The sequence below is a fragment of the Gopherus evgoodei genome, chromosome 1 (assembly GCF_007399415.2).
Source record: "Gopherus evgoodei ecotype Sinaloan lineage chromosome 1, rGopEvg1_v1.p, whole genome shotgun sequence".
NCBI classification, from domain to species: Eukaryota; Metazoa; Chordata; order Testudines; family Testudinidae; genus Gopherus; species Gopherus evgoodei.
In genome coordinates, this window is record NC_044322.1 from 239,435,523 (window position 1) to 239,459,923 (window position 24,401).

The 24,401-nt window shown below is 39.0% G+C and overlaps 1 long non-coding RNA gene across 8 annotated transcripts; it reads left to right on the top strand.

The window, feature by feature from the left end:
- Positions 1–2,417: 2,417 nt before the first annotated feature.
- Positions 2,418–24,190, top strand: LOC115638604. Of its 8 annotated transcripts, none has more exons than XR_003997485.1 (5): positions 2,418–2,550; positions 20,493–20,560; positions 21,907–22,017; positions 23,056–23,136; positions 23,639–24,190. It is a non-coding gene; the product is annotated as an uncharacterized LOC115638604 (long non-coding RNA). The 8 variants fall into 8 exon arrangements; XR_003997490.1 differs by having other exon boundaries at positions 21,916–22,017; XR_003997482.1 differs by lacking the exon at positions 2,418–2,550 and adding an exon at positions 5,417–5,565.
- The last annotated feature ends 211 nt before the right edge of the window (positions 24,191–24,401 follow it).

Below are 24,401 nucleotides of genomic sequence, written 5' to 3' on the forward strand. Positions count from 1 at the left end.
ATAAGCTCCTGGACTGCATTGCAGACAACTTTTTATTTCAGAAAGTTGAAAAAGCTACGAGGGGGGAAGCTGTTCTAGACTTGATTTTAACAAATAGGGAGGAACTCATTGAGAATTTGAAAGTAGAAGGAAGCTTGGGTGAAAGTGATCATGAAATCATAGAGTTTGCAATTCTAAGGAAGGGTAGAAGGGAGTACAGCAAAATAGAGACAATGGATTTCAGGAAGGTGGATTTTGGTAAGCTCAGAGAGCTGATAGGTAAGGTCCCATGGGAATCAAGACTGAGGGGAAAAACAACTGAGGAGAGTTGGCAGTTTTTCAAAGGGACGCTATTAAGGGCCCAAAAGCAAGCTATTCCAATGGTTAGGAAAGATAGAAAATGTGGCAAAAGACCACCTTGGCTTAACCACGAGATCTTGCGTGACCTATAAAATAAAAAGGCGTCATATAAAAAATGAAAACTAGGTCAGATTACAAAGGATGAATATAGGCAAATAACACAGGAATGCAGAGGCAAGATTAGAAAGGCAAAGGCACAAAATGAGCTCAAACTAGCTATGGGAATAAAGGGAAACAAGAAGACTTTTTATCAATACATTAGAAGCAAGAGGAAGACCAAGGACAGGGTAGGCCCACTGCTCAGTGAGGAGGGGGAAACAGAAACGGGAGACTTGGAAATGGCAGAGATGCTTAATGACTTCTTTGTTTCGGTCTTCACTGAGAAGTCTGAAGGAATGTCCAATATAGTGAATGCTTACGGGAAGAGGGTAGGTTTAGAAGATAAAATAAAAAAAGAGCAAGTAAAAAATCACTTAGAAAAGTTAGATGCCTGCAAGTCACCAGGGCCTGATGAAATGCATCCTAGAATACTCAAGGAGTTAATAGAGGAGGTATCTGAGCCTCTAGCTATTATATTTGGGAAATCATGGCTGAGGGGGGAGATTTCAGAAGACTGGAAGGGGGCAAATATAGTGCCCATCTATAAAAAGGGAAATAAAAACAACCCAGGAAACTACAGACCAGTTAGTTTAACTTCTGTGCCAGGGAAGATAATGGAGCAAGTAATTAAAGAAATCATCTGCAACCACTTGGAAGGTGGTAAGGTGATAGGGAATAGCCAGCATGGATTTGTAAAGAACAAATTGTGTCAAACTAATCTGATAGCATTCTTTGATAGGATAACGAGCCTTGTGGATAAGGGAGAAGCGGTGGATGTGATATACCTAGACTTTAGTAAGGCATTTGATACGGTCTCGCATGATATTCTTATAGATAAACTAGGAAAATACAATTTAGATGGGGTTACTATAAGGTGGGTGCATAACTGGCTGGATAACCGTACTCAGAGAGTAGTTATTAATGGCTCCTAATCCTGCCGGAAAGGTATAACAAGTGGGGTTCCGCAGGGGTCTGTTTTGGGACCGGCTCTGTTCAATATCTTCATCAATGATTTAGATGTTGGCATAGAAAGTACGCTTATTAAGTTTGCGGACGATACCAAACTGGGAGGGATTGCAACTGCTTTGGAGGACAGGGTCAAAATTCAAAATCTGAACAAATTGGAGAAATGGTCTGAGGTAAACAGGATGAAGTTCAATAAAGATAAATGCAAAGTGCTCCACTTAGGAAGGAACAATCAGTTTCACACATACAGAATGGGAAGAGATGTCTAGGAAGGAGTATGGCAGAAAGAGATCAAGGGTTCATAGTGGACCACAAGCTTAATATGAGTCAACAGTGTGATACTGTTGCAAAAAAAGCAAATGTGATTCTGGGATGCATTAACAGTTGTGTTGTAAACAAGACACGAGAAGTCAATCTTCCGCTTTACTCTGCGCTGGTTAGGCCTCAACTGGAGTATTGTGTCCAGTTCTGGGCACCGCATTTCAAGAAAGATGTGGAGAAATTGGAGAGGGACCAGAGAAGAGCAATAAGAATGATTAAAGGTCTTGAGAACATGACCTATGAAGGAAGGCTGAAGGAATTGGGTTTGTTTAGTTTGGAAAAGAGAAGACTTACAATAAGCAGGCAATACTGCTTTTTCATAATAAACTTTACAAAACATAATGCTTCAGATATATGGGAAGGAAAATAAACTTCTCTCTGATCCACTGGATTACAAAATAAGGAGGATATAAACTAGCTGTTACTAAGGTTCTGTGGTTTTCACTCTGGCATGTTTTCTGCAAGCCCTCTTTTTAATTAAAACACGCATGTAAAAATGCTAAATAAAGGGCTCTGTCTTTATATAGGCTTGTCTTTTAAAGTGTTTATTCCTCTACAAACCTTAATATAACTTCCACTTGTATGTGTTAAAAAACAGGCAAAGAAGCAGCCTTCTTATCTCTGATCTACTGGTTTACAGAGGCTGTTTTTGCTGACAGCTGCTCTGCTGCAAAAGCCTGGTGTCCTTACTAAAAAATGACCAGTGCTAGCCTAAACCAAGGGGAAAAACTTTCTGTGTTTTTTAAGCCTGGGTTGTTTCTGCGGACTTGCATGTTATTGAAACACCTGTGCCTAAGGGGCTAAATGAAGGTTATGGGTCTTCAGGTAGGCTTGTCTTTTCAACTGTTTATTCCTTTCCAAGCCTTTCACCTCTCTTTGTTAAAAAGCAGGTAAAGAAGCAATCTTCTTCTCTCTGATCCAATGGTTAATAAAATAAGGGGTAATATAAACCGTCTGTTACTAAAAATCTGGGGTGCTTCTGCCTGCTCTTTTACATTTTAATGAAACACTTATGCCAAGGGGGCTAAATACCAAAAAAAAAAAAAAAAAAACCGTCTTCAGATAGCCTGTTTTTCAAAGGGGTCTTCTTTTCTTATCCACTACCTTCAAAAGACTGTTTCGAGTGGTTCACACTAAAAACCTTGAGGGGGGGAGTGGAGAGACTTTTTCTTAGTAAGGGTTTTGTGGGTTTAGGTCAGGGATGCTTCAGCATGCTCTTTTTTTTTAATTGAAACACCCCTACAAATAAAGAAATGTGTCTTCAGGTAGGTTTGTTATTTCATGTATTTAATACGTTAAAAAGAGGGGGTTTTAGACATTACTTATAGACTCATAGACTCTAGGACTGGAAGGGACCTCGAGAGGTCATCGAGTCCAGTCCCCTGCCCTCATGGCAGGACCAAATACTGTCTAGACCATCCCTAATTAATAGACATTTATCTAACCTACTCTTAAATATCTCCAGAGATGGAGATTCCACAACTTCCCTAGGCAATCTATTCCAGTGTTTAACTACCCTGACAGTTAGGAACTTTTTCCTAATGTCCAACCTAAATCTTCCTTGCTGCAGTTTAAGCCCATTGCTTCTTGTTCTATCATTGGAGGCTAAGATGAACAAGTTTTCTCCCTCCTCCTGATGACACCCTTTTAGATACCAGAAAACTGCTATCATGTCCCTTTACTTTATGCTGAAACAGCGGAGGACGCTTACTCTATAGGCCTGTACTATCTAAAGTTGAGGGAGAAATTCGGTATTAAGCCGGTGCGAGTTCATAAACATAAAACAGCGATGCGTGCAATTGTGCGAGCAGCTTTGCACGGAATCATCAAGCACTGCCTGAGAGAAAAACAAAATGAAGATTGTCCTCGGTTCGCCATAGATGCCCCCGGTCAGAGGCATCATGCCTGCGTGTACTGGTCTTTAGATGATGTGAATTGTAAAATTAAAGAAATTAGCAGTGCTTTGTGTATGGAAAGTGTGTTAAATATCATCATCATGCTGGAATACGCACTGCAGTGCCTCTGTTTAACCCAGGAACATTTAGCTCTAGGGGCAGAAGTGGTGGACAAAGTGACAGAGGCCAAAAACCCCAATAGCGTTTTAAATGAAATCATCAAACCGACAGATAAATGTTTAATGCAAAATGTTGAACATCTTCTTCGTTCAGCAAATTACAAAATCTTGCTCAGAAAAAAACACTAACAGTTAGAGCGTGTTTGGGAACAAAACAGGCCGAGTTGTAAAATAAAATGTCAGTTAAAAATAACTGTGTAAAGCGTGTTTTTAAGGAGTTTCAGGGATGTGGGGTTTGTCAAAAGCAACAACAACAAAAGGTACATGAACGGCCTGTTCCTCTAACAAAGGCCCAACCACCTCACTCAGCCCTGGTGTTTGTGCGTGAGGGTTATAGGCTCCCTATGGACCGTTGCAAAGCAGCCCCCAAACCCCTCTTAAATCATACCATCTTCCGCTTCGGCTGTACCTTTTCATTTTCCACCCCAAGGCCCTCTGCATTAGGACTTAATCATAGCCCCTCTGATTTCAACAATGTCTCAGGTCTCTCGTCTACTGTTTCATATTATTTAATGCTATACATCACCTAGGGTTACAGTTTGCATAAAAGTGTTTTATAAAAACAAAACAAAATATATTCTCTAGGGCCTTAGACAAGGTAATAATCAACAATATTGTAACTATTGTTTTGCAGTCCTTGCTGCAATGTATCTTTTAGCTTGTTGTTTTTAATATTTCTGATAGGCCGTAAGATGGGGGGAGATAATACCTCATAAAGTAAAAAAGTGCTTACAAACAATAAACGTTTGCCCAGGCTAAAGCATAACAACTTACACAGACTGGCTGCCTACAAAATTATTTCACTAAAAGAGTTATCAACATGCCCCCTAAAACTCAGGACAGCTTTCTTACCAGCATGGCCTGATCTCTGTGGCCCTGGCTTTTTTAAAAAAAAAAGTTTCTCCTTGGTATAGATTTTAAAAAACAGTTAAAAAAAAAGAAGAAAAAAAAGGGGAAGGGTGGTGGGGGGAGGAGAAAAGAGTGTGTGTGGGTGTGGAGAGCGGGTGAGGAAGGCTCCATATCTCTGGTAAACCTTTAAAAAGCAATCTTGGGTGGTTGTTTTTTTTTCTAATTAAAACATATGTAAACTCCCCTCAATTGCCAGTTTTCATATTCTTACCCAGTTGTTGTTTTGGTACTTTAAAAACACTGTTTTTAAAAGAACAGGCTAGTATCTTAAGCCTTTTAGTTCACTAAACTTCTGCAAAAGATCTCTAAGAGGGGCCTTGTTTTGTTACAGCTCAGGCAATACTGCTTTTTCATAATAAACTTTACAAAACATAATGCTTCAAATATATGGGAAGGAAAATAAACTTCTCTCTGATCCACTGGATTACAAAATAAGGAGGATATAAACTAGCTGTTACTAAGGTTCTGTGGTTTTCACTCTGGCGTGTTTTCTGCAAGCCCTCTTTTTAATTAAAACACGCATGTAAAAATGTTAAATAAAGGGCTCTGTCTTTATATAGGCTTGTCTTTTAAAGTGTTTATTCCTCTACAAACCTTAATATAACTTCCACTTGTATGTGTTAAAAAACAGGCAAAGAAGCAGCCTTCTTATCTCTGATCTACTGGTTTACAGAGGCTGTTTTTGCTGACAGCTGCTCTGCTGCAAAAGCCTGGTGTCCTTACTAAAAAATGACCAGTGCTAGCCTAAACCTAGGGGAAAAACTTTCTGTGTTTTTAAGCCTGGGTCGTTTCTGCGGACTTGCATGTTATTGAAACACCTATGCCTAAGGAGCTAAATGAAGGTTATGGGTCTTCAGGTAGGCTTGTCTTTTCAACTGTTTATTCCTTTCCAAGCCTTTCACCTCTCTTTTTGTTAAAAAGCAGGTAAAGAAGAAATCTTCTTCTCTCTGATCCAATGGTTAACAAAATAAGGGGTAATATAAACCGTCTGTTACTAAAAATCTGGGGTGCGTCTGCCTGCTCTTTTACATTTTAATGAAACACTTATGCCAAGGGGGCTAAATACAAAAAAAAAAAAAAAAAGAAAGTGTCTTCAGATAGCCTGTTTTTCAAAGGGGTCTTCTTTTCTAATCCACTACCTTCAAAAGGCTGTTTCGAGTGGTTCACACTAAAAACCTTGGGGGGGGGTGGAGGGACTTTTTCTTAGTAAGGGTTTTGTGGGTTTAGGTCAGGGATGCTTCTGCATGCTCTTTTTTTTAACTGAAATACCCCTACAAATAAAGAAATGTGTCTTCAGGTAGGTTTGTTATTTCATGTATTTAATACGTTAAAAAGAGGAGGTTTTAGACATTACTTCAAAAAACACGTTTTAAAATGGTTTATAGTATGTGTTGTTCAGGTTTTTGTTACAGGGTCCTGGTTGTTTAGATAAGAGCAGAACAGGGCTCTGCTGCAGCTTCACAGTTTTTACTAAGAAATAAGCAGTGCTAGTCTAAAACCTAGGGGAAAATTTTCTTTTTGTCACTATACATTACTTTTATAACCCTAGACTGTTTGTGCATGCTCTTTTTTTATTAAAACACCTATTCCAAAGGACTGTGCCTTCATTTTGGCATGTCTTTTACCTCTCTTTGTTAAAAAGTGGGGAAAGAAGCAATCTTCTCTCTAATCCACTGGCTTACAAAATAAGGGGACTATAAACCATCTGTTACTAAAAACCTGGGGTTTTAAACCTAGGGTGTTTCTGCATAATTTTTTATTACAACACATACAAAAGGGTTGTGTCTTAAGTTTGTCTTTTCGAGTCATTATCCCTTTGCAAAACTTAATGTAACTTTAACATATGTTTGTTAAAAAGTTTGGGTCAGAAGCAGCCTTCTTATCTCTGATCCACTAACTCACAGAGGCTGCTTTGCTAACAGGCGCTTTGCTTCTTTGTCTTTCTAATCCACTGGTTTACAAAATAAGGGGTTTATAAACTGTCTGTTACTAAAAACCTGGGGTGCTTCTGCCTGCTCTTTTTTATTACAACACAAATGTAAAAGAAATGTGTTTTAGGCTTGTCTTTTTAAGCCATTATCCTTTTGCAAAACTTAATGTAACTTTAGCCTGTGTTTGTTAAAAAGCAGGTAAAAAAGCAAACTCCTCTGTGATCCACTGATTCACAGGGCTGCTTTGCTAACAGGAGCTTTGCTGCAGCTTCACATTGTTTTTACTAAAAAAAACCCAAACCCCTGATAGTTTAAAACCTAGGGGAAAAACTTTAAAAAATGGTGTGTTACTAAAAGCTTATGAATTTAACTTTTATAAAAAAATAAACCCTGTAAAAGGGCTACATGGCAAAAAAATGCTGGGGGGGTCTGTTTCTTTAGATAAGAATAAAACAGTTAAAAGGAAGGGCGGGAGGAGGGAGTTGGCTCTTGTTTAAAATCTTGGGACTCTAGGATTGGTTCAGGAAAATGAATTCTATGATGCTCCTGTAAAACCACCTCTAATTGGGCCGATCCAAAAGTGGTGATAACAAGTCTGAGAGGATCTAAACCAGAAAAGTTGCCTCATTCTACAGAAAGACATAAAAGGCAAGGATTCTCTCTCTCTCTCTCTCTCTCTCTCTCTGTCTCTCTGACTCAACCATGTGCTGTCTATCTTTGCCGTTTGCAAAGGGGCTCTCTTTTCCCTTTTCTTGTCTTGTTCTTTCTTTTAACCCACCCTGATTCTGAATGCTTTTCTGTTCATTTTTTCACCCTGTGCTTACTAAACAGACTTTGCCTGCTTCTCTCTCTTTCTGATTCCACCATGTGCTCTCTATCTTTGCTCTTTTTTCTTGTCTTGTTCTTTCTTTTAACCTCCTTTTTTCTTTATCTACACTGATATTGCATAGTTTCAATGCTTTTTTATTCACTTTTTTACCCTTACCAAACAGGTTCTGCCTTTGTAAATTCTCTTTTTAAACTTAGTTTTTAATCATTTTAAATGCTTTTTTCTTAGTACCCCTTTATAGTTTTTGGCCATGTGCTTACTAAACAGGTTTTGTTTTGGAAATTCCCCTTTTAAACCTAGTTTTTAATGTTTTTAATGCTTTTTTCTTAACCTATTTTGGTATTCAATAGTTTCAATGCTTTTTTATTCCCCTTTTTTTTACCCTGGGCCTCCCAAACAGGTTTTGCCTTTTCCTTTTTCAACCTAGTTTTCAATATTATTTAACCTTTTTCTTAAACTAGCCCTTCACAAACAAATATTTCCTTTTTTTTAAGTTCTGTCTTTCTGTTCTTTCATAACCAGCCTCTTTTCTTCACTAACTTACATCTCTTCTTTCAAATTTCCTTTTTTTCCTCTAAAGCTTACTCAAACTCTCTTTTTTTCTCTTAACACTCTCACACTCTTATTTCAACCTTTTTCTCTCCATGTACCTAAGCACAAACATACACAACACTTCCCCTAGTCAAACACATACACACACACATTTTTTCAAAATGGCCGTCGGCGCCACACTTTGGTGCCAATGTCATTTTCTCTCTCTCTCTCTTTTTGATTCCACCATGTGCTGTCTATCTTTGCCCTTTGCAAAGGGGGCTCTTTTTTTTTTTTAAATTTACACTGGTATTGAATAGCTTCAACGCTTTTTTATCCTGCGCTTACCAAACAGGTTTTGCCGTAGTAAATTCCCTTTATAAACCTAGCTTTCAATATTATTTAACTTTTCTCTTAATCCACCCTGATATTTAATACACTTTTTACATTTATCTCAAAATTTTCTATTCTTTACCATCATCTCTCCTTACTCAAACTCACTAAAAATCTGTCATCTTTCAAACTAACTAACCCTTTAAAAACAAAAATCTTTCTTTCTTTCATAACCTGCCTTTACCAGCCTCTTTTCTTCAGTAACTTACCTCTCTTCTTTCAAATTTCTTTTTCCTCTAAACCTTACTCAAACTCTCTTTTTTTCTCTTTGCACCCTTCTTTCAACCTTTTTCTCTTCATATCACCAAGCACTAACATACACAACACTTCCCCTAGTCAAACGCAAACACGCACACTTTTTAATTTTAATTTTTTAATTTTTCACTAAGAAGGATAGTAAATACCATCTTTAATACTATCTAAAAGACTGTCAAATGAGTGTTTCTCTCAGGGCTGCTTGGCCGGGGGGGGGGGAAGTGGGGCAATTTGCCCCAGGTCCCACAGGGCCCCGCCCCAAGAATATAGTATTCTATAGTATTGCGACTTTTTTTTATGAAAGGGGACCCCAAAATTGCTTTGCCTCAGGCCCCCTCAATCCTCTGGGCAGCCCTGGTTTCTCTTTATAAAAGACTGTGCAGCTAAAGGGGGAAAATATTGTTAAAATAAATTCTTAATACTTAACATTTCAAATAATTTCATTTTTGTTGTTGGGTTTTGTTTTTTTTTCTGTCTTTAATAAAAGATTTTTAATGGTGGTAAGCCATTTTCAGCAATAATTTGACATCAAGCTCTGGACCATACTTAACTGTTTAATGTTGTAATAGTGAACAAGGGTTTTAGTTACATTTTAGTCCATGTTGGGCCTGAGACATCCCCTTTTCAACACAACAGATGACACTAAGAACTATCTATCTTGCCTACTCTCTGTAACTCCCTCTAATCAATGCAGTTCCACTTTCATAGTTTTGGCGGCAACAGCATAGCACTTCTAACTACCCAAAGTCCCAACATTTTAGAGGCCATTCTGAGGGCTTGCAAGATTTTCCAAAAGGAAGTATGTGCTGAGTGTAGTTGTTTCTGGGAATCAGGGGTGGCTCCAGGCCCCAGCATGCCAAGTGCGTGCTTGGGGCAGCAAGCCATGGGGGGCGCTCTGCAGGCGTGCCTGTGTGAGGTCCGTGGGACCAGAGGACCCTCTGCAGGCAAGCCGCCAAAGGCAGCCTGCCTGCCGTGTTTGGGGCGGCAAAATGCCTAGAGCCGCCCCTGCCAGGAATTTGTCAACATTGCTGCCTGCTCCCTGTTCCCCCAGCCCTGCTCCATCATGCCCTTCACTAGAAGGTAAAGGGTGGGGGGAATAATGCTATAGATCAGCCTAATCTCAGCTTGGCACCTATTTACCTTCTCCTGCCAATAAGAAGCAGAAGGGGCAAGGCTAGGGACCCACAGGGTTCTTCTCGGAAAGAGCTGGTAGCATCTTACAGGCTCCTGGGGCAGCAGTAAAGTCAGGTTTGAGGGTGATGTCACCTCCTAAGGAGAGGGAGTTGTTGGAGATGGGGAACAAAGGAGGGATGATTTGGAGAAGCCCTGCCACAGAGGGTAGGGAAGGAATGAGGAAAGAACCAGATTGGGGGAGACACCACAATGAGTTGATAAGGGAAGAAGTGTGGGGATACTCAGTGGGAAGTGGGAGAAGGCAGAAGAAACTGGAAGGAAGATGTGTCCCTATTTAGATGTAAGATGAGAGAGCAGGGCCCCTGAAAGCTACCTACCAAAGGTGCACTAGAGATGGTAAGAAGCCATTTGGTCTGCCGAAGAATATAACTAGTGTTAGGAAAGTTATGGTCCTGTTAGGCAAAAGGGGGAATGGTGGTTGTTGGGAGGGCCATTCATTGGGGCATACTTGGCTTTAGATAAGTATCTAAATGTAGGATTAGAGCTGGTCAAAAAAAATTTCAAAATTGTTTCCGTTTTACAGGATTCAAAATAGACTGGATTTCTATTTTTTGGGAAATTTTCCACATTTTAATAGATATTTTTATTGAAATTTTATCAGTTTTTGAAATTTACATTTTTCATTTCCCAGTTTTCTTACTGAAAATGGAGTTTTGTTAAACAATTTTTTTGATTTTGAAAACAATATTGATGAAGTCAAATAATTTTACAAAAGGTGGGAACTATGAGTTGCTTTTTAAAAAAAAAAGGTTTTTGACAAAAGGCCGTTTTTCAAAACAAAATCTCTGTGGGCAAAGTATTCTGACCAGCTCTACTTAGGATCCTTCTTGGAACCAGCTGATCTGTGATCCTTTGGGATTCTCCTACCCATGACTTTACATGTATGTAACTTTGGTGCAGTTTGCATGCTGGTGCGTGTTTTTGCAATCTATCTGTTGTGATTGAATACTGTAGAGCAATACATAGGTCTGAAGGCACCGAGTACTGATTTGATGATTGATAGGAGAGAGCGTCTTTAGGAACAGGCTGGAAACTAGAGATTTTGAAGTTGAGTTAATTTAAATGTATTAAATAATCAAGGCTGCACTTGAATGCACTCACATTAATTCCCCGCTAATGAGGCCTAGCACAGGGAATCCCAGCCATTATCCAATCTCTGGAGCAAGGAGGGTTCCATTTCAGGGAGAGATCTGGGGCCTGTTACTAAAGGTAAGAGACAAGGAGAGTTGAAGGGTACCAAGGGTCTCTCAAAAAATTTGATAAATTTGAATAAACTGGAAGCATCCAACCTTTAGAGGTTCATTGATTGCTAAATTAAGCCATCCCTCAATCAGTTAGGCAATATGTTTGGTATGGGGTAAGTATTTTTAACTGTGCAACAATCCCATGTAGTAGTTTGATAATTTGATTTGCTATGAACACTAGCTGCCAAATGAAAATGAACGTGTTTTTCTTCTTTTCCCATTATGTTGATGGTTATCTATTTCAACGTCATTTTCTGGTAATACATAATCTATTTATAACATTTACTGTTTGACTTGCTTGTCTTTTTTCCTCCTGATCATATCAGATTTACCTGAAGTTGTAATAACTCTTGAATTAATAAAAACACACGTCAGTGCATGAAGGTTCAAAAACCCTTGGTAAAATCTGTGGTCTTTCAGATATACAGGTCAGAAATTTGATAGAATAGAATGCATTTTGTGTCTGACAGTGGCTAATTCAGAATTTTCTATTTACCTTATAATAGTAACCTGCATATGCTACCTTTTTATTTTCAGCAGCTGATTTTTCTAATGTTTAATGGTACTGCCCTATTCTGTCTTTTAAAAAAAATTCAGGAAATGCATGAAAGCAAAGCTATCTTGTCGATGCAAAGCAGCAATGGAAATCAGTAACTAAAGGGTAAATTCAAACCTTTTTATAAGCAGGTGCAACTCTGATAGGATTGCAAAGGGAGTATTAATTTGCAGCATCTGATCCTGCATCACTAAACAGCTGCTTCAGAGCTTAACACATTAAACACTTGTCTACATACAGAGGTGTACTAACCCATTCCTTAGTTTTTAGATAGCATAAATGCAACTTCAACTCACATAGGAAATAATCTGGGAGTTTCTCAAACTTTTGGAAGGTGAGCCCCTCATCAGGAAAATGAAACCAATTCTTCCCGCTCGCCTTTCCAACTTTGGATGAGTGAAATCCTGAGTCCGCTGAAGTCAGTGGCAAAACTCTGATTGATTTCAGTGAGGACAGGATTTCTCTCCAAATGATGTTAAAGGCCTGTATTTTAGATCTTCGTAATACGCTTTCCCTCCTTTCATATATGTTTTGATGGGCAGTGGAATAAGTAACAGTGTTAACACAAAGTATCAGCAGTGACATCTGACTTAGAACTTATCAAAATAATTGGGAAAGTTCACACTCCAAAGATATTTTTGGTCTCTCTGCAAACTCAGGAAGACGTTGCAGTGAATACACGCTGGTCATGTTTTTGAAGATTTTTGGCACAACCATAACAGTTATAGACTAACTTTATATATATCTAAAGAAAGCAGAAGTTCTAGAGGACAATTTGAGAGCTCTGTTCAGAATCAGGGACACACTTTGGGAAATGCTAATCTAGGACATCCATGAGGTTATATAGACTCATAGACTTTAAGGTCAGAAGGGACCATTATGATCATCTAGTCAGACCTCCTGCACAATGCAGGCCACAGAATCTCACCCATCCACTTCTATAACAAACCCCTAACCTATGTCTGAGTTACTGAAATCCTCAAATTTTTATTTGAAGACCTCAAGCTGCAGAGAATCCTCCAGCAAGTGACCCGTGCCTTATGTTGGAGAGGAAGGTGAAAAACGCCCCAGGGCCTCTGCCAATCTGCCCTGGAGGAAAATTCCTTCCCGACCCCAAATATGGCGATCAGTTAAACCCTGAGCATGTGGGGAAGACTCATCAGCCAGCACCCAGGAAAGAATTCTCTGTAGTAACTCAGATCCCACCCCATCTAACATCCCATCACAGACCACTGGGCATACTTACCTGCTGATAATCAAAGATCAGTTGCCAAATTAATTGCCAAAATTAGGCTATCCCATCATTCCATCCCCTCCATAAACTTATCAAGTTTAGTCTTGAAGCCAGATATGTCTTTTGCCCCCACTACTCCCCTTGGAAGGTTGTTCCAGAATGTCATACCTCTAATGGTTAGAAACCTTCATCTAATTTCAAGTCTAAACTTCCTAGTGTCCAGTTTATATCCATGTATACATGTATCAATAGGGCTGACTGCACTTCTGGTGCTCAAACAATAATAATATTCATTTGCGCAGTGGAGTTGCTAGAATCTGAAAGTCACTGTCCTATTTATATAAATACATCTGAAAGTCAGGTTCTCTGGTATTAAGAGTTCCCTTGGAATGCAGAGAGGATTGTACAATATCTCACTCTAAAATCATGCTGGAAGAATACAGATATCATTAGTCATGTGAAAGTCAGAGAAAACACATGTAGGCCTCGATACTGCTCCCGTTTAAGAGCCTGATGCAACTCCCATTGAAAATTGAAAAGCTTCTATTGACTTAACTGGGAGTTGGATCAGGGCCTTAGGCAGTGGCAAAACTGCCTTTATCTTCAGTGGGAGCAGTATAAGGTTTATAATGTGAAATGATAAAATGAACCCAGAGCTCATATTCTTTTTAGTATAATTATATTTAGCAACTGCTGAGGTGACTGTTTGTTGCACTTGATAAATGAATCTTATGCCTAATAGAGGAAAAACCTAAAATGTGTTAATGTTAAGAGTTTAAAAAGGCACTGAGAGGTAGCTTATGCCCAAAATAGAAGTTCTTTGAGTACTTTGCCCACACAGATTCCAGGCTTGGTGCATATGTGCCCAACACGTGCAAGATTGAATTTGCTTTGACTAGCAATGTCTGCAGAGGCCACGTTTCGGCTATGCGAGCTTTCACGAGTGCATAAGGGTGGGAGCCTCAACCACATCTTTGTTCCTTATTATCTGTGTTGCAATACAGAACCCCACTGTATGCGTGTCTCTTTGTCTACAGAGAGGTTAGTTAGAGCTGTTGTTATTTAGATAAGTTTAGTTAATACCCTTTAATAATAAGAAAAAAATATTTTACTTAGGTTTAGGACTTTGAAAGGGTTACTTGCCCTCTCCCCCTGTCCACAGGCTTACATGGCCAAAGTCAAGTCTGCAGGATTCAACATGGCAATGCCTATCAATGCCAGACATTCAATTCGCCTCTTATGCCTAGAGAAGGATGTATACACTGCCCAGTGTACAAATCTTTCTCAAAGTGCACCCAGAAAGCTAGAGAAAGGGAAGACTTACCCTCACAGATGTCTCTAGGGGATATCTTCAGATCCTGGCAAGTAAGTTGACTGATCCAGTCACTCATACTCCTCTGGTGCCCCAGCAATCTTTTATGTCATCCCAAGCTCATGGAACACTCAGAAGTCCTGTTCCTTTGCTGCTCTGGCCTCAACTCAGGAAGTGGGCCATAAGGAGCACTGCCCCAGAGACCAGGGAATGCACAGATCTCCCTCAATCAGGAGACAAAGTCCTCCTTCTCCAGGGCCCCGTGTATATCTAAAGTGAAATTGGCACTGATGGTCACTTCCCACAGTGAGCTCCACACTGCTCAAGTACTCTCAGGGGGCAGACTGCTCTCTGCCACTGCACTGGATAACTTCTTGCAATTGGCATTGACATAGAGAAAATCAGTGTCAGGTAGCATATAAAAGTGATATTTTAAGTGTTAAATAGAAATGTGTTCAAATGTAAGTAGAGAACAGGTTTTTTGGCTTAATTTAGTCTTGACAATAATGAAGCCTGTTAAATTGTGGGTGAAATAAAGTAAGACAGTCAGAGGCAAGTTAGAGATATATTAGGCTATAACCCCCGGTCACTGTAAACATGTTTGGGCCTAACTGGTTTTAATAGGAGTTCTAGAGGAAATGTGTGCGTTTTGGAAGAAGGCTTTCTATATTGATAATTAACTGCGTAAATACCATTTCAATAACTAAGACATTGTTGAATATAGCCAATGAGGGAGTAGAAGGTTTTTTAATTATGGCAGGACAAGTATAGATACTGCAAACGTCAGGCTTAATTAATTAAGGGGTGTTAATGTAAATGATTATAAAAAGGGTAGCATACTAATTTTAGATTAGCACACTCATCCACCATCAAAGTATCAGAGAAAGGATTACAAAGGATTATATATCCATTCTTGTCATTTGGGGACTGATCACCCCCGGCTGCACCATTTCATCTTGGAAAGTGACTATGAAATATAGGTCATGCTTATACTGTGAAGCCTTTTTGTTTTAACTATTTTATTTTAAGTAAAGTCTTTTGAGTGACACAATGAGTGATATAATTACAGTTTTCCACTAAACTAAATTTATCTGTAACTGCCCTGAGGCTCAATCTCAAGAATTTAATTTGGTTATTGGTATTATTGTTCATATTTAAAATACTAATTGAAAATATTTAAATCAAAGATTATAATCAGCACCAACCACCATGATGCCAGTGACTCATACGGCACTGATGTACTCATTAGTACAATGCAAGCCTCTTTGGCACTGAAACAATTCTTGGCACCAGCTATCAGAGCCATGAGACCAAGACTGGAATCTCTGATATCAGAGAGCCTGAGTGGCAGTGTTACACAGATAATTTCTCTATAATGGCCAGAGACTTAACTAGACAGAGGACTCCAGACTAGTGTGCTCCACCAATGGAAAAGGAATTCCACTTCTCAGCCTCTTCAGGTGAATGTAGCAGATCCTCTTTGCCAGAAGGTGACCCATCCCCACCATGACTAACCCAGTGGGACGTGGACAGACAATAGAGGAAGGAATCCCTATGAAGCACTCACAAATCTTCTGGATTGAGAACAGAACCCCTATGCTAGAACCCTCCCATAAGCCATCCTCCCCATCAGTACCCCTACCAACCTAGCCCCTATTAGTCTCAAGGGATATCAACCCTTTTGTCAAGAAACCAGCTCTCCAGACCAAGATCATCCTTGTCTAAACAGCAGATCCAGTCACTGCTAGCACCTTCTCTGACACGTCATCAGCTGCTGGTAGGAGAGCAAGAGCTCTATTTGCTCTTCCTAATCTCCTGATGAGGCAGTCAACCTTTCTAGAGTCACCTCAGTTGAATTTTTCAGGATCTGATGAGATTAGTGGGAACACTTAGGTATCCCTTTAAAGCTAATCCACTAATCCAAGAAAAGCAACATAAACAATTATTTGCAGTGTTGTTTTAGCCGTGTTGGTTCCAAGGTAGGTGAGGTAATATCTTTTATTGAACCTACTTCTGTTGGTGGATGGGACAAGCTTTCAAGATTCATAGACCTACTCCTCAGGTCTGGAGAAGGTAACCAGAGAGTCTGAGCTAAATACAGGTTGAGACAGATTGTTACTGTCATAAACAGATAGCTAAGGGTTAACGTCTCTTTCACCTGGAGCACCTGACCAGAGGACCAATCAGGAAACCGGATTTTTTCAACTTTGGGTGGAGGGAATTGTGTGTCTGGGGTCTTTGTTTTCTGGCTGCCTGCTTTCTCTGAGCTTTGGAGAAGTAGTTCTACTTTCTAGTCTTCTGTTTCTAAGTGTAAGGACAAAGAGATCAGATAGTAAGTTATATGGTTTCTTTTCTTTGGTATTTGCATGAATATAAGTGCTGGAGTGCTTTGATTTGTATTCTTTTTGAATAAGGCTGTTTATTCAATATTCTTTTAAGAAATTGCCCTGTATTGTGTCATCTTAATACAGAGAGACCATTTGTATTTTTTCTTTCTTTTTTTTATATAAAGCTTTCTTTTAAGACCTGTTGGAGTTTTTCTTTACTTCAGGGAAATTGAGTCTGTACTCACCAGGGAATTGGTGGGAGGAAGAAATCAGGGGAGATCTGTGTGTGTTGAAGTGGCTAGCCTGATTTTGCATTCCCTCTGGGTGAAGAGGAAAGTATTTTTTGTTCCAGGACTGGGAACAGAGAGGGGGAGTCACTCTGTTTGGATTCACAGAGCTTGTGTCTGTGTATCTCTCCAGGAGCACCTGGAGGGGGGAAGGGAAAAAGGATTATTTCCCTTTGTTGTGAGACTCAAGGGATTTGGGTCTTGGGGTCCCCAGGGAAGGTTTTTCAGGGGGACCAGAGTGCCCCAAAACACTCTAATTTTTTGGGTGGTGGCAGCAAGTACCAGGTCCAAGCTGGTAGCTAAGCTTGGAGGTTTTCATGCTAACCCCCATATTTTGGACGCTAAGGTCCAGATCTGGGACTAAGGTTATGATAGTTACACATAAGGAGTTCACAACTACTGTTGGACACCACTTTAAATGAAGCGGGCAATTAAGGGTTTAGCAGGCAATGGGTGTGTTACTAATTGTAATGTGCCATACAACCAGAATCTCTGTTAAGTCCATGGTTTTTAGTGTCCATCAAAGTTTTATGAATTTAAGTTCCAAGCTTATCTTTTGAATTCCTGCAGGTTTCCTTTGCAGATGAGGACTAAGAGGCCAGATATGGAATGATCGTTTTGTGAATAGTGTTCATCCATGGGTGATAGGATATTTTTGTCTTTTATCATTTTTCTGTGTGAGTTCATTCGAGAGCGTAATGATTGTGTGGTTTCACCCATATAATCGTTGTTGAGGCATTTAATGCACTGGTTGAGATACATCAAATGTTGTGATAGGCATATGTAGGGCCCACAGAGCTTGAAAGTTGTGTGGTGGAGAGTACTGACCATCATAGCAGGGGGAGATATATCTGCCCATTTTGCCTCTGTTGTTCTGTCAGGGTTTGGTGCCACTTTGAGTTGATGTGCCCTGGTCTGTGGGGAGTTTGCTTCTGATAATGAGGTTGGAGGGTTGTTTGAAGGCCAGAAGAGGGGAATTTGGGAAAGATTTTTTTCAGGGTGTGATCCACATTGAGTATGGGTTTAATGATACCCTGCATAGAGTCTAGTGTTGTGTGGTAAGTGACCACTAGAGGTGTGTGGTCAGTGGTTTTTTTGTTTGGTTTTGTTTTTGTTTTTCTATATTGAAGCAGATTCTCTCAGGGTATTTGGGTGGCCCATTCCATGATGTGATCTACTTCTCTGTTGGAGTGTCCTTATTTAATGAAAGTAGTTTTAAGTGTCTTTAGGTATGCATCCCAGACTTTCTCTTTGGAGCAAATTCTGTGGTATCTGAGTGCCTGAATGTGTAGATAACAGATTTCTTGGTGTGTCTAGAGTGGTTGCTGGATCTCTGGAAGTAAGTGTGGTGAACCGTGGCTTTTTTTCATATAGTCATTTGTAGAGTTCCATTGTTAAAGCTGATTGTGGTGTCCAGGAAGTTGATACTGGTGTTGGAAACCTACATCATGTGTGAACCGCTTATACTTAATAATCTGTTCCATCTTGTATTTAGCTCAGACACTCTGCTTATATTCTCTAGGCCTGAGGAGAAGCTCTGTGAAGCTCAAAATCTTATTCCTTCCACAAGCAGAAGTTGGTCCAATAAAAGATATTACCTCACCTACCTTGTCACTTACTTACATTATTAAACATTCTCAAACCCTCTGTGACGAAGTGGGAATGTTCTTGATGTGTTATTTGAATGCTGAGTGGGGTGTATTAACCTGGGAAGGTTGCAGGGGAGTTTTGCTGGGACTGCCTGCATTGGGGAAGGGAGCATACCTGAGCATGTAACAGGAGAACCCAGGAGCAGGGTTGGAGGCCAGATAACACCTCTGCCTGGGAAACTGGACAAAGGACACAAAGGATGGGGGAGGAGCCGGGGAGGGGGAGGCTGAAGGGAGTTTCAGTTTGGAGCTGGCGGGAGAAATGGAGAGGGGCGACCCCACCAACAGGGCTGTGGCCTCCCTGGGGCCCCCAGATGGACATAACTGTGATTAATGTGCATAAGCCTTGTCAAGTAGTGTCAGGCTAAGTACTGTTAGGCCTCAAGCTTCTGGAAGTTGTAAGAAGCGAGTACAATAGAATCCTGCACGTATAAGCATAATCTATCTAGGAGCCCCCCTAGGGCTCTGATGTGTGCCTCCTCCTTCCATTAATCTCCACATGGCATAGCCGGCAGGATTTCCAGGATATTCCAGGAATTCCAAGAATTTTTAGATTATAGTTTTGGGATGAGGGGAGGCAGTCAGACACTTAAATCGTCTGCCCTAAGATCCATAAGCCTCTAAAGCCTCTGTGTTATAGTTTTAAAAAGGAATAAAAGACTCTACTGATACACACTACTTAATAAAGGGATGTGCAATACACAAAGGTATACTACAGTTACAATGGATAAAAAATTGAAGAACTTAAAAAACTCTACAATTAATGCTTCCAAACGTGTACTTACACCTGCCAGTGTTCTTTTTTTGGTGTCGAATTACCGGTTTTGCATTCTCGGGTCACTGTTAGTGAACCTTTCATGTTTCTGCCTCCTGCTTTCTACTTAATGATACCTTCTTGTATAAGCCATAGTGTTGTCCCTTTGATTCGCGGTAAGAGGGTCAGCATCAGTTAAGAAGATTGTCTTGTGCTGGGGCTAATCTATCACTGTAAATTCCTCAGTGTTAATAAGTCAAAAAATTGTAAAGTTCTGTGACTGGTCCACAATTATAAGGTTTAATTACCCCGTGGTGTTTAATGATTAGCTAAATAAGTTACTATAGTGTAATAAGTACTATATTGCAAACTATAACCATGGCTGCTAAATGGTTAAGGCAACATGCCACAAAATTGGTGGGGCAAGTAACAATAACAAGAAAGGAGTTGGAAAAATCAAAAGAATCTACACAGCCCTGGACTGCTCCCACTGCCCTTGCAGGGTGGGAGCAGCTCAGAGACAGCCAGCACAGAAACAGAATAAAACATTGGAAACAGCTGCAACAAACCTACAAAAAATACATGTGCTGTCCCCTGTTATAAATAATTCTGGAAAACAGCAGGCTTCAGGTAGCTACCCTGTGCCTGAAGAATGGGGAAGGAATGGAAAAAGGTGTCCCTAGCAAAATTAAAAGATGAAACTGGGTTCATTGCTTTGCAACCACCACCTTATGATAAATGCCAGGTTCAGGTTAAACTTAAACTGCGACCTAGACTGGTGCCTGTCAGAACGGAACAAGTAAGTGCACAAATGAAAAAAGTAGCACAAAATACTTTCACTAAACTGAAAATCAAATGAAGGAAAAAATGGAACAGTTAAACAGGAGCTGCAACTCAATCGCAGGGGAGTGAATAAAAAAGAATTTCAACAAACACTGGGGGGACAAGAGCAGGTAACTACCCCACTCTCAAAGATGCAGTTCCCAACTGTGCAGGTTCCCAACTGCTTTAATCCACGGAACCACACTCCGCGCTCCTAACTAAAAATGAACCCTTCTTTCTTAAATATTTTTACATACCAGTTAAATTTTGTCCTTTATATGCTTTCTCAGTTTGCTAAACTTGCTGCTGCTGCCTGTATTTTCATTTCGCTACTTTCCTAGGTTGCTCTTCATCCCCCCTACCCCCATTTCCTCAGCCTCTCCTCACTGCAGACTTGCTGCTGCTGCTTCACCCCCCCATGACCCCTGCCTTTCCTCACTTTAGCTCTCTCACTTTGTTTTAAAAGTTATAGTTTTTACAGACACCTCCAAAGGATAAAGCATTGAAAACAGAACAAAACAATGGGAAAACAAGGTAAAAATGTTACTTTACATAAATCCAGTAAATTAATTTTAACTCTTCAGGGCTGCAACAAATGGAATTATTCCTAACTTTCTTGAAAATATGGTTGCCAAGCAACAAAAAGGCGCACACTATTTTTAATCCTATCCACTAACTAATATTTGAAACATGAGCTTTTCTCTTTTTCATATAGCAAAGTTTTTAAATAATTTTAAATATAACTAATAACAAATGTCTCCAGTAACTAATTTAATACAATAAATTTTGCAAGTAATTATATAAATGTTATCAATGTTTATTAAAAGTTTTAAATAACAAGGTAATAACTTGCTTATTTAGATGTTTAAACCTTTTGTTTATTTTGTATTTTAGTTTCATAAATAAAATTCTGGCGCCATTTGTTTTTACTTGTAAGTTTGTCCTGTATGTCATGTGTGTTGTATGTTGTGTGTGTCACATGACTATTTTTTATTATTGTTGCAACAAAAGTTAATTTTATACCCTTTTAAAATTATATGTATAAGTGGTACCACACTATTTTAAGATCATGTTTTGGGTATAATCATAGCATTATTAGCAAAGTTCAAAAGGATTTCAGTTACAAATATATGTATATATATTTTCTACCTCAACAAATAATGCAATTGCAAACAAAAACATTCTCTTTTATCAATCAGTTTTGTTTTGTTTTATAAGTTTTTTAATTTGTTATTCAAAGAAAAAATGTAAGGGGAAACCTCAACATTAAGGTAAAAATAATATTAACAAAATGTCAATTTCTTCTGTGGGCTCTTTATAAACTTATTTACATTTTAAAATATAGTTATAAGAATGTAATAGCAAAAATGTTTAAAAATAACAGTTTATGCATAAAGCTAACCAAATAATTTCAACAGGTTTTCAGTTTAATGCTCTCATGGACATGTATTTAAAATTTATTTTGGTTTAATTGTATGTGCTTTTCTTTTGTTATGTTACATTAATGGGAAGTAAAGGTTGTTAAAGTTTGTGCTTCTAAACAGTTAACACAAGTGAAGTTGGTATAAAAAAGAAAATTAATTCTAAAAGGCTTATTAAAATTATGTTATTTACTCTTTTACTGAAACAATGTGTTCAGCAAGGGAAACAATACACCTTCTTATGAAAGATTGTAAGCATTTATTTTAGCTGTTAAGCATTACATTTAATATAAAATATTAGCAATGCATCTGAAATAAAAATGAATGTCTATACAACAATTGGAAAAAGTATAGCCTGAGTTATAAAAAACTTGGTCCCTACTCTATGTATTAAATTTGGGTTACTAAAAACAAGAAAAAAGTAAAAAAACAAAAACCTTTATTATGTTAACTATCTAGATGTTTAAGTTGCATCCCACAGACTAAAGACATCAGAAGATATCACACCACAAAAATACCAGATGATCTCAGTATACAGTGAAGAAATCCCCAAGCACCAAGAAAAGAAAAGTAAAGTGCTTTATAAATAAGAAACTGGTCAAATACACCTAGCTACCATATACGGACAATTAAGTTAACAATCAGCTAAAATCTTCTAGCTGAACCAGAATAAACTGTCAACTTGGTTATTTTGTAAAAACAACTGTATTATTGCTGTACAACTGTATTATTGCTGTAAAACATTTACAATGTGCATAGCCTTGCTAAACTGTTTACAATACATGAATGGCAGCAAACAGCATAAAGGCAAGAAAAAAAACAAATTAGTAAAAAAAAAAAAATTTAAGTTATACAGCAACTACAAATTGGGTAAACAAATTCCCTGTTAGTACCAGTCATAATTTGGGTTACTAACACTGCCTACAAATATCTATGCATATATATTAATTATTTAAAAATGCCTCTAAGGCTCAATCATAATTCTAGATTCCTCAGTCAGAGTCCTGGACGTAACATTCCCAGGCCCACATATTCTTCTGGGATTGTTAGTCTGTCTTACCATAGTTATTGCTGGGGCCTTAATGTTTGCCAGCATTCACTACTTGTCCCCTGTTATTGCAGAATATACTCAAATATTGTTGTTGCTAAATCGGAAGTTTAGACCTCGGGAGGATGTGATGAATGTGCATAAGCACTGTCAGGCTAAGTACTGCTGGCCTCAAACTTCCAGAATTTGTAAGAAGCGAGTACAGCAGAATCCGGCAGGCATAAGCATAATCTATCTATGAAGCTTTATAGACTAAGAAGAAAACTCTGTAAAGGTTGATACAGGCTTGTGGTTACTATGCTGTGCAACCAGACACCTCTTTAAGCTGATTCGACCTTTTTTGAGTCTAGCAAGTTGACCACAACTAGCTGCATAGAGCAGAGATGAGCTGGGCACAGATGCACAGTTCATAAGTTCAAAACAACTGCAAATGCCACCCTGGAATATTTGGCCACCTTGATTGATTGACTTGTTTTGAAGCACGGCCAGCAAATACCGTATAAATAAGGTGCAGAGGCGTGTGTGTGTGTGTTGACCTAAAAGAAATCTCTCTTTTTCAGGCTCACAAAAACCCCCTGAACTAAAGGGACTTGCGCTTCACTGACTGTGCCTGGCCAGCGCAGGAAATAGTAAATTGAAAGGTAACGTGTTTTTGGACGAATGCAGGGTGAGATATGAACTAAAAGGTCTGGTTATGCTCGAGCTGGTTAATCTTAAATCTGTATTAATACTATAGGTTAAGTCTAAGTTGTTTAAAAATAGTAGTAGTCAATAGTTAATCAATATCTAGTAACTGTATATGTTTTGTGCCTTGCTGGAAACAGGTACAGCGTTGGTAAAGTTAGTAGGTTATAAATCATAGTAGTTATGCAAGTTGCTGTGCCTCTCTTCAGCATAAGTTACCATCAAGTCATCATAAAGGTCAATAAGAGTTTGTAAGTTGATTAAATAAGTTTATAGATACGTTAAAATTAGTAAATTATAGTTAATTAATGTGTCAGTATTGCATATGAACTTGTGTTGGTTGGAGATGGTTACAGTACACAAAGTCATTAGGCACATTCTGTCTGTGTTGCCTTTATAGTCATAAGTCATTAAAAACCTTTCTTGAGAAATAATTAATTGTTAGTTTCCCTTTTGCAGACACTACTCAACCTCATTGTATCTGTATTGGGTGGTGGGAAGTAGCGATCACCCAGAGCCCCACTGCTTACAGATAACACCACAGTGGTGCATTACATCAACTGGAGGAGCCAGGTCTTCCCTGCCATGTCAGGAAGCCATACGCCTATGGATTTGGAGGATTCACCATAACATCCCACCATAGCTCTCCATCTTCCAGGGCTTCAGAACACCCAGCCTGATTGCCTCAGCAGAAATGTCTCTGAGAATCACAAGTGGTCCTCAGACTCTCTGTCCCCCGTGCTCTCTTCCACAGATGGGATTGAAGGAACCTCAGGAGGGCAGGATTGTTTTCATTTTCCTGAAGGTGGGACTTGACTTTCAAAAATCTGGGAGACAGTATATATGAGCCAGAATGTGAAACCAGTCTAATTTTATGGTCAAACTGAGTGAAATGCAAAGAAGCAAACAAATGGTACAAAAAGGGTTAAATAAGTTAGATGTTTCTCTTGTGTTCGGGTTAATATAAGATGCTGTTACTGACACAACTAAGAATAAATGTTTTAAAATATATTGAGGCAAATCAATTCCTGATATGACTCCATTGAATGGAGTTACAAATTCATCCCATTAACTATAGTCTCTTCTATATCACTTTAAAATTGGTGTGAAACATACGGCAAAGAATCCAGATGGGCTACAGGTGGTTTGTTAGAAATAATTCATTATTATGACTTGTCTGTGTCAATTTATGAGCTCCATTTTTGTTTCTGAACACCTGCAT